The sequence below is a fragment of the Magallana gigas genome, chromosome 2, assembly GCF_963853765.1.
Source record: "Magallana gigas chromosome 2, xbMagGiga1.1, whole genome shotgun sequence".
In the NCBI taxonomy this organism is placed as follows: Eukaryota; Metazoa; Mollusca; class Bivalvia; order Ostreida; family Ostreidae; genus Magallana; species Magallana gigas.
This window is the reverse complement of record NC_088854.1, coordinates 16,785,557-16,804,912: the sequence shown is the minus strand read 5'-3', so window position 1 is coordinate 16,804,912 and position 19,356 is coordinate 16,785,557. Positions and strand designations below refer to the sequence as shown.

General features: G+C 29.9%; 1 long non-coding RNA gene across 2 annotated transcripts; it reads right to left on the bottom strand.

Moving 5' to 3' along the window:
• Positions 1-1,523: 1,523 nt before the first annotated feature.
• Positions 1,524-12,334, bottom strand: LOC117681550 (uncharacterized). Of its 2 annotated transcripts, XR_004596193.2 has the most exons (5): positions 11,991-12,334; positions 11,171-11,318; positions 5,687-5,801; positions 2,646-2,785; positions 1,524-2,200 (listed from the first exon to the last, which is right to left on the bottom strand). It is a non-coding gene; the product is annotated as an uncharacterized lncRNA (long non-coding RNA). The 2 variants fall into 2 exon arrangements; XR_004596192.2 differs by lacking the exon at positions 11,991-12,334 and having other exon boundaries at positions 11,171-11,463.
• Positions 12,335-19,356: the final 7,022 nt, after the last annotated feature.

The window sequence follows — 19,356 nt, the reverse complement described above, 5'->3', positions numbered from 1 at the left end:
CTTTTTTTACCATTTATCAGAAAATTGGCCGGAGTGATAAAATAAGTGACAATACAGACACCCTCATATAAACAAGTGTAGATTCTAAAGTGTTCTTATCTAAACCCCTTGATAAATACTGGAGTTTTAGAAGGGGTTCAAAGTTTAAGAAATAAATATATAGGAAGTGATCTTCTTAAAAACTGCAATTAGTGATATTTCTCTGCAAGCCATGTCCTGGACCAATACTGAAGCACCAGAAAGGGTTCATAAATCAACTTCGAAATCTAAAGAGAAAAATCTTTTAAAATCTTCTCTAGAACTACAATTCTATGATTTGTTGTATTACTGTGGATGGTTCATGATACATGTATAGTATAGATAGTGTCCCAACCCTGATCCCGGAATCAATACTGGAGACAAGTGAGTGGTGCACAGTCAACACTGAAGAGCACTGAAGCCAGAAATTAGCATACGTATTAGTATATCATTGAAAACCTTTTTTTAAGCTGTTTTTCAAGTTTCCGATATAAAGTATAATTGTTCAACTCGTGACTTTATTATTAAAGCATCGTATACCAATAAAGTTTAAAACTACATTTACTTCAATTTTGTACCACCTAACCTTCTTCAACTTCTCCTTTTAGAGTTTAATAAAAAATATTTATTAAGAACTCGTGCACTTTAGACCTGTTGTTCAGGTGAGCGATATGCCCCATAGACCTCTTGTCCAGAATAAGATTTACGCATTATAGAATCTGTCTTGCATCCTTCTTGTAGGCTTATTTTATATATTCTTTTTATTTCACAGCAAAAACTTACCATTATCATACATATATAATTTTGAAACCACGATATTTTCATTCATGCATTATAGTTATTTGTAATAAATTAAATATATACAGTAGCCAAAAGAATAAAAATCCGGCCTTTATTGGATATTACTGCCCCAGTCAGAAAAAGCCGAAAATTGCAAAACAAAGTTTACCCTTACATGTGTTATCCTGAATATAGTAATATAACGAAATATAACAAATCACTATGACCCTGACCTTTTCAATACACAGGTATGTTTCACCGCGCAGTATATCTTATCTCCGTAATATGCTAATTGTCCTTTCCGCTGACAATAGTTATATAACAAGAGAGAACTAGAACACAACCAAATCACCTTGTTGTGACTTGGCATTTTCTAAAGTCATTCACCGGAGGATCGACTGCAATCGTGCTCTCATTTAAAACACTGTCCGGCATTTAATGCTATGGTACAATCGTACCATTTTGACCTGTGTGGTAAATTAACAAATTAATGAACTGATTAAATGCAAATAGCTTAATTACAGAGGTCAACAAGGCTTAGTCCTTATATGATGGATAAAATACGGGTGAAATATTTTGTTCCATTAAATTTTCAAATTTTTTAAATTGTATGTTTCTAGTGATGTAAGTATCAAAATTCATACATAATGTATTTTTTTTTTAATTCGAGTCATGAAATTAAAAACAATACCATTTAATATTCATAAAATTGATAGTTTATATGGTTAAGGAATTTCTTTTGATGAATAAAAACTGAGAAAGGTATAAAACACATATTTTCTTTTTCTAAAATGATTGTTTTCACAATTTTACGAGTAGCAGAATTCATTTACTCTCTCTCTCTCTCTCTCTCTCTCTCTCTCTCTCTCTCTCTCTCTCTCTGTGATAATAAACATGAAGTATATCCATACATAATTAAAAAAAAAAAGAAGAAAAATACATGACGAAATATCAAATCGTGTTAAACCAAGGATTCATTGTCGAAAAGTGACATACACTGTACATGTTGTTAACAACTATCTAAAAACGATGACTGATACTGTATCATATCTGAAAATTTAATAATAGATATTAATAATTTTAAATCACAATACTAAGTATTACAGAAAGAACTAAAAATACAACACCGTTCATTTGATATCCTACTGAATGTGACTTTGAATGAGAAATCTAAGCTTTGATGATAATGGAGGATGTACACACTTCAAAAAGTTCACAAATGATTCATAAATAATAAATATCACTAAATTCCAGCATTTTGTGTCATATTCGACCATCATATCACACTGTAAGTGTCCTTTGTACATGGTACATACACTGGATAGACCACCGCTACTTGCAGTCATAAGCATAACCTTTATGCTGGATACAAATACCGTGACAAGAACAAACACACTAAAACCTGGAAACAAGGGAAAAAGAAACATCAGTTACAACAGTTACAAAAGCCATATTGGACACAAACCCGAAGAACGTTTGCAAGATAGTCACAAATAATACAAGGCGGCTGTATTATATATATATATATATATATATATATATATATATATATATATATATATATATATATATATATATATATATATATTTTTTCTAGAATTATAATAATTTTTTCATATCATACCGGATTAACTACGTGAAAAAGAAAAGAAAAGAAACGCATTTCTTGCAAACCACGAATTGCACAGCTGTAAAAGCTTCACATAAAGTATAAAGTGTTCATTTATATACAATAGAATTATTTAATACCAATAACTTAAATTTTACTTCATTTTGAATATATTGGTTGTTCACGAAACATGAATATTACATCGATAAAATGGTTTCACACAAAAAAGGCAACTTACTCCTAGACAGAGGACGGAGTCACCAGATTGGATTGAAATCCCTGACACAAAAGTATCTATGGAACCACGATGGTGATCTCCTCTGCTGTAAATACTGACACAGCTCTATAACCATGATGTCTTTCTCGTTCCTCACAATTCTAAAAAGAGATGATATAGATATGAGTACAGTCAATGAATGGGTTCCTTCACATCCTCTTAAAATTTTGTGAATTTTAAATTCACAAATGATACATTTTTTTGCGATTGCTTTGCAATATTCGTTTTCAAAACAAAGCCTTTTAAATTTATGGAAAGATTAAAGTCAGGGACCAGTTTTCTTAAATTTTTTTTACGTGTGATGAAAAACTGAAGCGATATGTATCATATTGCAGTTTTATTAGATACAAGTTTTATTATAACATGTTGAGGCAGTTTCAGAATTTTATTAGTGTTTTTACATTTATTGTCCATTTTCTGTTATTTTGAAAAAATTTTTAAAAGCAATGCCTGCTAATCGATCTCTGTTTGATCTCATTGGATTAAAATGCTCTCGTGTGACACAGTTTTTCTCCACTTCTGTCCTATTAATTCATTTATTACGTAACCTGTTAAATTCGTCAGAATTTTGTTTTCAAATTAAGTGGCCGACTTAAATACTATCATTGTGATGAAGAGACATCTTTGTTAAATTGTATTAAAAATGAAAATTTTTTGAAAGAGAATTGACTCTAAAAACTAACCACATTTTAATTAATGATTGTTATTTAAATAAAAATCCATATTACAAAGTTTTATGACTTAACTTTTCATAACGAAATATGATTTAATAGGTATAACGAAAAAAGTGAAAGGAAGTCAGAAGACATTATGATAATTAAACATAATTCATAACAGCAAGTGCTTTTAAATCCAGCTTACTATGTTTATTTCCAATTAATTTTCCTGTATTCGTGTAGGTATACGTCTAATAGGCTCATTATAAAAAGACTACCTGGAGGTATCTAATTACTCTTGACCACATTTGTCACTTTACCATGTATGATTGCGTGTATCTAAAAAACGTGTGTTGAAGTTCCTTCATTAAAATTTTGTTCAGAACAGATGTAATGTCTTTATTGCACACAAGAATACTCAATATAAAGGGGGCGTGATTTAAAAATATTTTACGAGCATGTCTGAAACGTTAAGAATACAAAAAATATTTAAAGGTTTAAAACTATTTGGTAAAACATTTTTTTTTATATCAATATATAGTTTTGTTTTTTAATTAAGAAATATATATGTATAAGTATGACAATATTCTTCAATTTGATATTTGAACACTGAAATTGGTTGTTTTAGATTTTGAGTTTCGTTGACAGGTTTGTTTCAACAGATGGTTTTGGTCACTGCTTGTAATTTTGTCGTTGGTATTAACTATGTCAAACCTAAGACTTATTTTTGACGTTGTGAATGGACCAAGGACCACTGGAACACCGACTTATTACACACGGATATTTATCAAATCGTTCAAGCGCATCTGTCGTACACCAGAGCATGATAATTTACACCGAAAAACACATGTCCAAAAGTGTTTCATTCTGTTTTAGTTCTATTGCAGATCTAAGGTGTCTCTTTTGTCTTAATACTTATCGAGATCGGTTTGAATATTACATACGGTTATCTGAAATTGAATTTCTTTCTCCTACAATAATAAGACAACAACTTCTTGGAAAGTACACAATTCAATTCAAATTGTTCTCACATTGTATATTTTTCTTATATTGTATGCAATAAAATAGAGAGGATGTCAATAAAACATTTTCACAGTGAAAATAACGTTAAAACATATACAATTTATTCCTTAAGGCAGTCCCTCCAAAACTAGGGTGAATTTAACAATTTTGATTTATATAAACTACATTGAATACCTATTCTAAAATAATTATGAGGCTGACATAAACAAAACTCGGGGATATGTATGCAGTCAATTAAATGAACTTTTTGCACTTGGAACTTTTAAAAGAGTTGTTTGCCCCTTGCAAAAATGAGGAAAATTCCATTTATAAAAATGATTCTTTTTTGGGCATTTTCAAAGAAAGGGAAAGCTTTTGCAACTTTTTACCAAGAGATTTGTGATAAAATTATTTATACTATAAAGATATATTTAAAAATACATATTTTTCCATAGACTTTAATGTTAACTTCAAGATGTGATAAATTTGTTTATATTCAATTTAATTTTTTTTAAAATCTTAAAGATATATCTTTAGTATTTAATAAACCCCTTAAAATCACACTAAGATTTTAGTAATCAACCTTGCAATCTATTAGATATGAAACATGATAGTTATGGATGGACTACCTTAAAATAAAACATAAGAATTTCAAAAAAGCTTCATAAATATACATAGTTTACCACTGATATACATATACGCCAGATAAGCAATTTCGTTGCAAAATGTTGCTCATTTAATTAACGTATAATCTCCCTTGTGGTTTCACAATGTGGCGAACAAGCAAAAAAATACATACGTGTATCTTTATTAGAAGTTCTACAAGTAAATTATCTAGAAAATGAATGTTGTTAAAAATTGTAAACCTGACAGAGCATATGAATTTCATAAGGCTAATTTTGTGTGGAAGTTGTACACAAAGATACCATTATAAATTGGGAGTTGAAGCATGTTTTGTCAAATTACAACCGAGATTGTATTTAACGATGTCTGTAAATTTCATCATTTGTCGTTTAAGTCTTAACGATATATATTATTCTTATGATCTTAAGGTGTGGTTTTGCGTTCATTTTTGGTTGGGTTTTTATTTTGTTTGTTCATCTATGAAAAGCAAATTTTGTTAATGTTTTTTGCTGCAGTTAATACATGTAACCAGAATAGTGTTTAACCGAAATAGCCTAAACTTCCAAATCTAGTCTACCAGGAAGAGCCTCGAAAACTCAAATTGCTTTTGGACACAACTATTATGAAATATAGTTGAACTAGTGGTTGATAAAACTGCAACATTTAAAGCAAATATAGATATAAGTAAAATAAACTGAAATATAATGGAGGAATACTTACAGTCCTTTAAGACTGTGCGGTATAGAAGTGGTCGGTGTTATTGTTGTAGCAGTCTTCTGGTGCAGAAAGCGCAAGGTTAAATTTGTAATGTCCCGGGAAATATGTTGATGGCGATCTTAAAAAATAAAAAATAAAAATAAATGAATTTTAACTAAAACTTGGAAATTATCTAAAGTGATGTCCACAATGTATAAATGTTATTTTCACACAAATGAAATAGAAACATGTTGAATATAAGGATGCCGATTGTTTAGAACAAAGACAAATTAGAAGAGGAAGTAATGAAATATTAGAATTATGTAAAAGATATTTATTGATGTTCTGCTATATGTAATTCTGATAAAAAACATACATAAATTCATACAAATCTTTTTGAAGAAAGATGCATTAAATGTACAAAACGAGATGTCAAGAGATTTCACTTATGATACCAAATTCCTGCGGAATAACAACCACAGCACCACGATATCCGGTGAAACCGCATTTACATAGAATGAGACTAAATTACAATATTATATGGACCATGTCAGATTTGTCATTTAACTGTTTGCTGGTCTGAAAAATCCGAGGACATGTCAATAGTCAATGTTCTTATGTTGATTGATTCAAAGGCACAGGTTTTATAAACAACAAAGACGGAGGTACAGAAGACCTCAAGTAAAACACAAATATCTTTTTTGCCTGCACAAATTAGTAAGTTATATTGGTGCCAGTTAGGTGAGTAATGATGTCATTAAAACTCGTTTAAACTATTTCTGTACAGTCATACATCAAGCTGGCCCTGCGATTTAAAGTCAAACAACGTTCCGACACATAATGCATGTTTCTTAACTAACCTAACTTACATACTATACGAGAAAAGACCGCATCACCAACAAGTTCACAAGACTATGACAAATGCTATGACTATAAAACTACCTGCCCTGCTTTGCAGCCTACCACATCTTCATCTTTGTAGGCAATGACCACAATGTAAAAATTCTAAATTTAAAAAATGCTAAACGAATTTTGAAACAGGCACATAAATAATTTGTATGTACATAAACGCAGATGGTCTTTGTATGCTGTTAATAAAAGGAAAATTCCTTCGTATGTATACAAAAGTTCATTGTGTTTCGACGTACTTTAAAGTAATTGCAAGCAGCATTTTTGATAATTTTTCAACGTATCATTTAATTGCATGTATTTCAAGTTCTTGATATTTGATCTTAAATACTACATATGTATAGGTTCTATAGTTAGATAATGCAGTTTGATAATGCTGCTAAAAGATTAACATATTAGAAACTAATGAAATCAGAGATTTTTTATCTGTCCTTCTGAGAGTTGTACGACTCAATAAAATCTAAATAAAACGCATCGCCAGGTTAAAACAAAACCAAGGCTATTTATATCTTATGATTTATGAGAAATTTTGAAATACAGTGTATTTATTTCAAGTTCCAGTTGTCATGTTTTTACGGAAGCTATTTCCATTTTAATATCATTTTTATAAACCCATTTAAAGGACAGCCTCATGCATGGCTTGTTGGAAGGCATCAAACAAAAAAAAAGCAAAACAGATGTCTATTTTTGCATGAGTCAATCAGCAGGTTTTGTAGGACCTTACATATCTAGAAACTGTTCAGAATCAATGAATAAAAACATGTTCGAAAAATAAACGTTTTATAACAATCATACTACTAAATATCAACAAGTTTATATTGTTTACAAGACATTTTGCAGATGCAAGGTTTGGGAAAATAATTGTTATGTGAAAATAACCAATGTTTGTGAATTTCTTTTTTATGTTTACATTGGTATATCAACAAACAGATTCTTTAAGAATAGATAATCCCTCAATTTGGCTAGCAAGGTTGAAGTACGTGTTAACAATTTTTTTATTTGATATTACTATATGTTCGAAATTGACCAATTCACGAGTAGCTTAGCTGTTTCAAAACACGAGTGGCAGGTTACAGTTCTGTTTTTTAAACTTGATGATTTTAACAATGTTAAATAAAACACTTTAAATGGTTATTAGTTAGAAATTAAATATAAAATGCAAATGTTAAGGAGCACAGGATAGAATTGTTATTGTAGTGAATTGTTTGGTATTTGCAAAACTAAACTTATTATAATGTTAATCTCGTAAACTGAAATACATTTTAATTTGAAAATCAAAATGCCATGTTGCAAATTCTAGTAATATGAATTTAAATCAAAATTGAATAAATAAAGAAGGAATGTGTGCTACTGAACGATATTATGGATTAGCTTCATGCTAATAGCTCAGTTTTTGTGTTGTTTTATTGCCCGCGTGCTCTTCAAAATGTACGTTTCTTAGCTTATTTTAAACAATTAGAGAGCTTTTATTCAAGAACAGTATTAGTGTGTAAAATGGCCTTGAGTCTTTTATTGCATTAGATCAAGGAAGGTTTATGTCTATGGAAATTGTTGAGAGAGAGAGAGAGAGAGAGAGAGAGAGAGAGAGAGAGAGAGAGAGAGAGAGAGCGTTTGTGTTGTCTTTCTACCTTTCTACTTTAGAGGCGAATTTTTCCATAAATGTATTCAGAGACAGGAAATCAATTTTGAACGCATCATTGTACTATTCAAAGCGCTCTTGTAATTTTCATAGTTATTGTCGGTTATATATAACGCAGCATTTCTAATGGTTAACGTCTAACGCAACGTTTCTATAGTGTATTATTACTACTATAAGACAATCAAAATCTTTTAGACCACAGAAACAAAAGTGCAATTTGTAATTAAAATGCAGAATTGCAGGCGTCAGAAAGCATAACATAATTTCTTGTTGTTAATAATTGTTGTGATATAATTAAAAAAAAAGAAAAAAAGTAATTCATAAAATAAAAGAGTAATTATAATGCAAAATGCAAACGGAAAATGTGTAGTATCCACTCTTAGAATTGAAATTTCAATCCAAGGTTTATAACTGTTTTTCTTCGTAACTTGACACAATGTCTTCAGAAGAATTGTTTTTTATTTAGTAGTCTTGTAAATAAAAGAATTGTCTTCACGTTTATAGATACACACGAAATAAAACAATTGCCATTTTCTGAACTTATTTCCAACAACATATTTGTATAATGTAGAGAACTCTACAGCTGCTTATCATTTTTTTTTTACGTGTGATAAAAGGGTTGTACTGTTGTTTTGTATACTATACAAAGGCAATCGACTTAATTGATAGATCTTAATTATGACAGAAATTGCAAGAAGATGGCATACAAGGGAACATTTGTGTATTATTAAGTCATTGTATAGAAATGTTAGAGCATGTATAGAACACCAGGAAAATTGATTGATACATTTAGTATCTCAGCAGGTGTCCTCCAAGGTGAAATATTGTCACGTATATTATTCTCAGTGTATCTTAATGATTTTGAAAGACGTTTTATAAAATAATTGTACATCAATTGAAATGCAGATGATTCATATATTTCTAATAATGTTGGCAGATGAGACTGTACTTATAGCAGAGCCGGCTGACAACTTACAAAGAATGTTAAATGAACTCCATAAACAGATAAATACACAGAAGATTGGAATTTAACTGTCAATGTACAACCACCCCACATTGTAGTTTTTAGAAATGAAAAATGTATTAATAATTACGACAAATTGGAGTACAATGGTAACAATGTTGATGTAGTGAACCAGTTTAACTATTTGGGGATGGTGTCTAATTATAACGGTAAATTTTTATCTACGCAGAAGCACTGTGTAATACAAGGTACAAAAACGTTGTCTAGTGTAGTGAGTAAAATAAAACATTTTAATGTTAAAACCCAGATAAGCGTGTTTGATTTTTATGTAAAAAGTGTGCCATGTTATTGTGCTAAAATATGGGTTTTCATAAAGGTTAGATTTAGAAAGGGTACATATTACTTCTTCAGAGAATTCATTCATGGAGTACGAAAAAATACTTGTAAAAGTGCAGTTTATTACGAATTTGGAATAATTTCTATAGAAATATTTAATAATCAAAACATTTTAAAATACTGGTTGAAAATAAGAAATGTGAAAAGTGAAAATTGTATATGAAAAACATGTTATAATGACATGGTTGTGAACAATGACATATAGATTTTGAATACCAAAAATGAATTATACGCCAAAGGCTTGGGTGACTTGGATGATGGTAGATGAAAGAATCTGCTATTTTAGATTTAACCAATACATGTAAAGTATAAAATTATGATTGCATATTTTAGATTGTCTTTACATGAAAATTAACCAAGAAATAATAGGACATTTGATTTATGCAATAGTATGGAGGTTGAGGATGATCATCATTTTGTACTTATATGTTCATTTTATCTTATTTAAGACATAAGTGTATTATATATTATATTACACTACTATCGTAAACCAAGGATATTCAAATTGATTCGATTGTTTTGTAGTACAAACACAAAAGAAATAAGCAATTTATGGAAATATCTGTATATTGCAAATAAACTTAGGTCTCAATATTATAAATTTGGATGAAGTGTGTAGTTATTATGGAATATAAAACGAGTATGTACCTACTAAAACAAATATAACTTTAAGTATCAAATTATCAGTATACAATGTATGATGTATGCACTCATCATGTTCTTTTGTTATGTTATTATTATGTAAACCTTCGAGATGATTGTCTTCCGGAAATAAAATAGTGAACGTGTGATGAAAAAACCAAAATATGACTTAAAGAATGTCACATTAACACAATAAATTGCTAATTATATCATATGCCGCATAATTATTTTTTCTAAGAAAGGAATGCCTGACATAACACAAAAATGTTTAAGGTAAAAAATGCAATATTGCATACACAGAAATAAATGCAAAGTGATACTAAGTAAAACTCAAATAAAACAAGATAATCAATAAGTTTGAAAATATTGATGGGAAAACTTTACTAGTAACTTTCAAACAATTTTAAACATGCTGAAATTAAAATATACATCTATATGTAAAATGGATGAATATTTATAGTTTTAATAAAACGTTGATATTATACTTCCAATACACATACGATATGCTATTCTGTATGCTGTTGCAAGGTTTACACATTCTAAAAAAACAGCATTAATTAATATTTTGTAATTAGAAATGTCCACGGTAATCGAGTTCCAGGTGCCAGCCGATTACTAATTAATTTAGAAATTGGCAAGAGCCAAGACAAGCCGTCATGTTTTCGATAACGCATATTTTCTTGAAGTTTAGGATTCAAAATACTCAGCATTAAGATAGAAAGTTTGCATTATATAGAGGGGACATGTGTATGTACTTTAATTTAACAGCATAAATAACAACATACCACTTATATGCATCATCTTAACGAATCAACAAAAATAGCAGCAACACATTAATGTTTAGGCAACATTAGCAAATGTGAAACACAAAAAACTAAACAAAATAAACATGCAATGATAATGTTTTTGAGTATTTGTATCAATAGGCTAATGAAATGGGTACGTTAGAATTTCTTACCTCTGTATCTGGTAAACTGGTGATGTTTCTGATGACCGCTATTTACAATCCAAACAGGATACACTAGACAAATGAGCATCGGAAGCAATAAGTGCATGATAATCCTTCGATCCACAATCTTGAATGGTTCCTGCAGTACATTGGATATCTGGTGAGAGGGAGAATCTTTTGGAGTGAAGTAATCAACATTCTCTGTGTACAGTTAGGAGAGCTCTCTCTCTGACAGAATGATTAAATGCAGGAGAATGAGGTGTCGTACAACACTTAATCCAGAGGGAGAGAGAGATAAGTAAATTACTTTAGATATTAATTTAATGTCGCTGTATATTTAACCAGTCTCTGTTTTAGTTTCTTGCCATAAGCAACGTTAACGATGTAGGTTACATCAAAGAACGCAATACGCTTCGGTGATTTTGGCAAATTACAACTTGCAGATGGCTGAACTATGAAAGGTGGAGATTGAGGCGTTAAAAATTTTTCTATTGTGAATTTTCAGCGCTTTTAAAATTACGGAAATTCATTTTAGGAAAATGACTGCGATCCTTTAAAAAAAGGAGCCTACAATACGTTTTTTTTTTAAAAATACCTCTATGATAATAACTTTTATCTGATTAATTTATATGAAAGAAATTGCTTTTAAATGAACAATGCATGCAAATTTTATAAATAAAGATTTTAAAAAAAACAATATTAAGAAATATGAAGAAGACAAAAGAGTTTTTAAAAATTGAGAGATCTTGAGATGAAGTAAAAAAGGTTAAGTTTCCTTAGAGACACATATAAAGCAACCATTAAAATGACCGTGCAGCATCATACATACCACAGGACGAATAGACAGGTTCCCAGATTAGATTATAGACACTCTAGTTTGTTTGGGTTTTATATTGTTGAGAGAATTGATTATGTAACAAAGACACATAAATAAGTTTAAGGAAAGGCCAAATGCATCACCGATTATGTACAATGATATTAACGATTCAAAGTAGATCTGCCTTGTCATTCGTGATGCAATTGTAGCAGTTAAAATTGTTTTTCTGTCTCGAAACTTATTTTACATGATGGACCACCACTTTTTTTTCTAAAGATTAAATCATTAACTTCTTATGGTCTTCTTATTCGGTATTGTATGCACAATATGCAATTTTATTCAATAATTAAATTCACACTTTATCACTTTATTTGTCAAAGTATACATCCCTTAAAAGTGAAATATAAAGGACAAAGCAATATTGAGCACTCGGGTAGGCTAACAACATACAATAAAACTCGCATATTTTAAAGTAATTTCATCCAATTATATTGTCCTCAGTAATAACCAATTATTATGTAACAATCTTACATTGCCAAAAGTATGCGTAAACTAACGACATGACACTTTTTCATAGTATTTTAATTGTGGAAAAAAGTCTCATGATAATGGCAAATAAATTCCGTTGACAGAAACACTTGTGCTCTAAGTGTCAGGTTGTGGGAGTAACTTACAGCTTATAGCAATAAACATTACCTATAGTCCCACTCAACACCTGATTGTATATTCTAGCTTTCCCATTTCTTCCCATTCAATGCAAATATTTGTATCACGTTGGCAATTGGATGGATGTTGGACAGTATTTACCATACGCACCAAGTTTCTGTCGACAATCCTGCACTGTGCTCAAGGGAATTTGCATTAAGTTGCAAAGTTCCATTCATATATAATCCCCTTATTTTTTGTAAAGGATATAACTTCATCTTCATCCATAAACATTCATCATCATTAACCTTCAATTTGGCTGAAATCGGAAAGGTTTTTGTAAATACTTAATGCATTCTTGCTCACTATGATATATCCAATGCAGAATATTCATTGATGTAAATGCAGTTTTTAAAATTCAGTTTATTTAGTGTCAATGATCAATCGCTAAAGACAGAAATGCTGGAAATTTCATTATTGAATACAAATCAAAGCATCGGCATCTCCTATTGATGAAACAATCGAGTTAAGTTATATTATAGTACACATTTTACTTTTAGTATAGATACTTGGTACTGACCAAAGCGATAACAACGCTTTGCAAACATCAAATAAACATATAAAGGTAGTTTACAAAATAAATGATTGATATTAGTAAAGACATAAGAAATAAACAGAATAAATTTTGATTTGGTTTAAAAAATGTGTAACTCAGGATATGGATTTTTGAAACAACATTAAAATGGCGATTGTCATACAATGATCCATTGATTTTGTTGATTTAGGATTGTCAAAAAGAGGCTGAATTATCCGACCTCCGAAAATCAGGCCTTAAAGATTGGTGTAAATTGATTTCGAAACCAATCATTCTCCAAATAAAAAAAAAAAACAATTAATGTAAGACCAATGAAAAACTCATTGCCAGCACATTTTACAAGTAGAACCTGTTCTTTAAAAAGAAATATAAAAGCTTGAAAATCAATCTTTTCTTGCACATATTCTTTTAGTAGTAAATGCACACGTCATTGAATGTTTAATCTTGTGAACTTTTTGAAGAGACTTTAATCTGTATTTGAATGCATAAACGATACATTACGTCATTTGTTAAAAGTGCAAATTGCTTTTAGCATTATTTTATAAAAATAAATTACATTTTTTTTTAAAAGATAAAATGTACTGTTCTTTCTTTACATTAATGCATTGAATGAAGCTATTTGCATGCATAAAATGAAAGGTTAGCAGTACTATATCAGCGTCCTTTATTGTTTGTAACATGTCTTATCTTTTCTCGAATGAAAATTGAAAACAAAGCAAATACATATCAGGACTAGTCTAAAACATACAGGAAAGCCAGACATTCATATATTCATGTATTTATAATTCTACAAAATTATGAGTTAAAGTATACATTAAATGATAAAAGTAAATGTTCAAGTATTCCCGTCCCCATAAGAGACAAAGACCTAGACGGTCACTTGAGTACCATTGTTCGTTGATAGACCTGTTAGATAGTATCATATTTGAATTTTAAGGTCAAGATTTAGTAAATAATTCCAGAGTGTCCTTATGGTGCTAGAACCATTATGACGTCATAATTGATTTAATGATTTTTTTCCCTTAACGGTTTTCAAAGAATTATGTCGAAAATAAAACTATTTCTTGTTTTATATCAAATCATGTAAAAAGCAATCCCGGTACATATATTCAATTTGACATCATTTTAGAAAGGAGCTCAGAAGCTTGGTTAATGCCGTTTTTGGAGATACTCCATTAGTCAAAATTGACATTGACTAGTGAAATATGCCTAGAATATACCCGCGTTCTTGGTTACCCCGTTCTGGAAAGTTCTATCCCATTCTGTCACCAGAGGTCGTGCTTCGCAAGCGTTCTATCCATCAAAACTAAAATCGCGCATTCAAGAAACGAATTGGCTCATTTTATTAGTTCAACATTTGTTAAATAATAATTTTTATATAAATTTTAAATAAGTTACCATTAAATATATTCGTTCTTACATAATAATTCAATATCATTTCATTGCAAGTATATATTTTGATGCAAACTACCGCTGACATTGATCAGCCAAAGCGTTTTTGCTATTTCGGGCTACTTTATCGAAAATGAAAGTAGCTTTTTGATGAACTTCACAATAATTACTTATCAGCTAAAATTCAATTATAGCTTGCGGGCATCACCTCACACGTAAGTGTTGAAATACCACAGATGTAAGCAGTCATTCTGGTGCAGGCATTTTGTAGTTTCTTTGAAAAAAGGCTAGTAAGTATAGACAAGCTGGCAGCAATGTGTTTTATAAGGTAGAGGGTATATTGTTTTATTATAAGAAAAAGAGTTACATATTTATAACGTCAGGTGCCTGTGATCGGTAATACCAGACTTTCATTTCAAATACTAATATGAATATTTTGCTTTTCATTCTGAATTTTCAGTAAGTATGTCATGAGGTTTTTGCAATTAAGTTTAAGTAATTTTCATCAAAATGGATTGCCTTTATGATTAAGATAATAAAGTTAAATGCAATAGTAATTTGGTACATATTGTATAATTCAGTCAGGTTATTCAAAACTATTAAAGCCAATCAAGTAAATGTTAAAGAATACCTTTAGAAAAACGCTATTGATTTTTTTTTTTACTGAAAATAGCGTTCTTTGATTTTCTTTGTTTAGAGCTTTACTTTTGAAAGGAAACTAACATCGATGTTTTCTACCAATCCAAATTTTGATATTTAAATCATGTTAACGCATTCTTTGTAGCTACATGTAGCATGCCAATAAAGTGACAGAATGAACCTACTCAATTTTCATAAAAATGACACGCTTGACACATTGCATGAAAATTTAAATAGCTAAACATCTGTGTTTTTCTGAAAACAGGTGAAAAGATTGGGTGAGTGTAAAATCATTTTTAGTCTTTATGTTTTGAATTTTTGACATTTGAGGTTTTGTGGTGATATATCTAGTGTTGCTTTGATGAGGACCTAATACAAATAATATGGGGTGTAATGTTTGAGCGACTGTAATTTTATAAGCTCAACTAAGAAAAAATCTACAAGAAGCTGTTTCAAAGCAAAGTTAAAAAGAACGGTACAGTGTATTTTGAACATTATTGAAAATACTTTTGCTCTTAGATTTCAAACACCTTTATAGTTTATACAGTTTTCGAATTGTTAGTTAGTTCAAGGTTTGATTCAATTAATATAAAAATAATAATGATATCATGCAATAAAAGTTGGATAAAATGTCATACCGAAATTTAAAATTTTTTTTAATGAGAAATAGTATTAAAAAATCTCTCTATATAGTTAGTTCTGTGTTTAATCCAAATACTTGATAAACGTTTATTCTATATTTTTTCATTTTCTGAAAGTAGAATATGCATGACGTTTTAAAATTTGATATGACATTTGCATTTTTCAAAAAGGAAAATACAGACTTATAGTGAAGTTGCATCATCACACCCACACATAACTTAACCTGAAGTTGAAGGTTGTAGATATGACTTACATCGAACTTAACGTTATATACTCTTTCGCAAATCCATCATTTTTATTATTTTGTACAGATATTATTGTGCAACAGTTCGGAACCTCTCTAAAAATCTTTATCCTTACTCCATTTGCTGCATATTCCGAAGATGTAATCCAGCCAAAAAGGAACAGTGGGGATAAGCTGAACAACAAGTTTTAATGATCCTACTCCTCATGCAATCAGCTATTTAGACCATCAAATACTCTCTGAATTTCATACTGATGCAGTTAAGTTGGGTTGATAGCGGTTCTTTATCCACTATATCATATACTATGCAAGAAGACGTATCGGTAGAACCAAAATAGATGAGCACTAGTCTACAGTGCTTTTAAAAAGCTTTTGAGAATATATTTGTGTTGAACTCTAAACAATTCTTTATTATATTATAACTTAAATCATACAGTATTAGAAATTATTATTTGAGTTTAAATTCTATTCAAGTAAACAATTAAAGGCAGTACATGATGAAACTTTTTCTTGGCGGAAGGTTTTTAAGAAAAAAAAAAACAAAGATTATTTTTCTAAAATCTACATATGAAGAGTAATGTAAATTTGGCTTCCTCTTTGTCAGTGCAGAACAAACTATCAGATATTTTGTATAATGGGATATCTTCATTTTGACTAGAATACTCTCAATATTTTGAATGTTGATATTGTTGTTTTTACTTAAAAAAACCTCAAATCGACCTCCTTAAATTTCTTGTTTAGTTCAGTTTTGTATGGAGATATAACAATACTTTCAGAAGACTAGAATAATCTATAACTGAGAACATTAATGATCAACTATAAGGAAAAACATTACGGACAAAGACAATGACATCCTAATATATGTCCATACAGGCCATTGCTGATTTGTCTCTTTTATAAGTCGTTTCGATATAGGTATGTTCGACCTCGGATAGGTGACATATATTAGGAAGCTATGTCCAGCTTACCTTATATCATTAATTGGCGACGATCAGCAAACTTAGAATTCACCCGAATCTATCAAAGGAGTTTGTAATATATCCATAAATACTAAAGTATTAAGAACTAGTTCAGGTGCATTAAGCCACATTAATCATATGAGGCACAGTTTCTAAAGGGACATGGTCACTATTTGAGTCCAAATTCTTATTATTCATGGTTAGAGTTTACAATGCTTCACTTAAATATAAGGTATTTCCAATGGTAAGTCAAAATTTGATTGTAAGGTTCTGAATTACGGTAAATGCAAGAAATAGAGCTCAGAATCCTTTGTTTTGTCTGCTGTTTTTGTTTACATTTGTTTCAGTTGATATAATTTAATTTATACGCAGCATTATTCGATTTTCCTCTTTAACTGCCGCCTAATTAGTTATTTTTTTTGTTTCGCTTATCCCAATACATATCTATGAATAGACTATAATACTATTCATGCTTCACCGAATTCAGGTATTTCATTCACCCACAATGAACGCTGAAAGTACATATTTGAATATTAAAACTGACAACCACTACACTGGTAAAAATATATCCTTGATGGCTGACCAATCAAACTGAGTTCAATGCACATATTTAAAAAAATCCTCAATACAAACCCAGACCATTTTTATGTGTTGTACTGCTAAACACATCGCTGCAATTGCACAAACCATACACTAGTAATGCAGTGACAGTTTTGAATTAAGAAACTTCAAATAGTTGTTTGAAACTAGCAATAACAATTATTAAATTATATTTCTTACGTGGATTTATACTCGCTTTTTTGAAAGAGTGTCCAGGTTTGCAAGAATGCATATGATGCAAAAATCAAAGTTGATCTTAAAAAAAAATATTTAATTCAATGTAAATCTCACAAGTCCGTTAGAACTCACAAGCATACAATAGTTGGTTTAAAACATGTAACATTAAAAATGAAAATTTAGTAAATGAGGATTCATCAGACGTATGAAATTAATTGCAATTTTTGTTTGAAAGATCATTTAAATGTAGGATACAAGAACACAAATCAACATTTTTGGTGGTGAAGACGGTAAGTTTGTTATAACGATATGAATTTATTTTGGTAAATGGATAGATCATAGTATAGATATTTTTAAATTTCATCTGAATTGTGCATGATTTTAATTTCGAAAAAAAAAATCGAACAGAGAAATGCCAGGGTTTTCGTCAGAGTTGTTCTCCGTTTATTTAATGGTATTGCGAAAAAAAGACTACAACCCCTAGGTCACCAAAAAATTAATAAGTGGATGTATTTATTAAATACCTACAGAGAATATTGTCTAGCTATACAAAAATTGCAACGTAAATCTACCATTTGGTTTCAAGCTTATAAATCTTCAATTAAAAAAGGATACTGTTTTCAACTAATTTACTTATGTTTGGTCTAGAACTTATCACAGTCCAATTTATCTCATCAAAGGCAATCCTTTATGCACTACATACTCTGATTGTTCTGGGGAATTGTTGAATGGTTGAGAAATGTTTAAATATATAGTTATGCTTATCCTTTTGTGCTAATATATAATTGTTTTACGCAGCTGCAGAAACACACAAAGAAATACTATGATTCGAAACTGAGAACAATCCAAGAAGGCAATTTTGTATGAAAATGGTACCATTCTACCATAGAAATTAGGTTTGAATTAAGGTAAATATGTTTTATAAAGTAATTTCAATTAGTGCGAAAGTGACCTAGTTTAAACATAAGAAAATTAAAGCATGCTACCAAATGAAATGTAGATCATATTTGATCACACGAAGGCATTTCTCGTCCATTAAATTGGATACCAAAGATTTTCTCCTTGATTCAATGTCAGAGATTGATAACCTTGTAGTAGACATTAAAGTAAAGTAAAGTAAATTTTATTTACTGGACCCAAGGCTGGTAGTTAAGAGGCTTTAGTTGGTTGAGCTTTTAAACCAAGAGCTATTAATTTTCCCTGAACGAATATTAAAAAACCCATAAATGTACAAAGTGAAATATTTTCGAAATTTTACATATACACGTAACTTACTTTTCTTTTCCTTACCTAATTTAGCTTCAGAATTCTTTTTAGCTCATTATAAGTGTTTAGCTATGCAAAGTTAAAGCGAGCTAACTTTTAACAATTATTAATGGACGCTGAGTATTCTTCAGTTTTTTTTTTTTATCTTTGTTTTTAGATTTTGCACGTCACTTCCAACGAAGATTTACAATAGTTTCATAATTTTAATACAATCTCAAA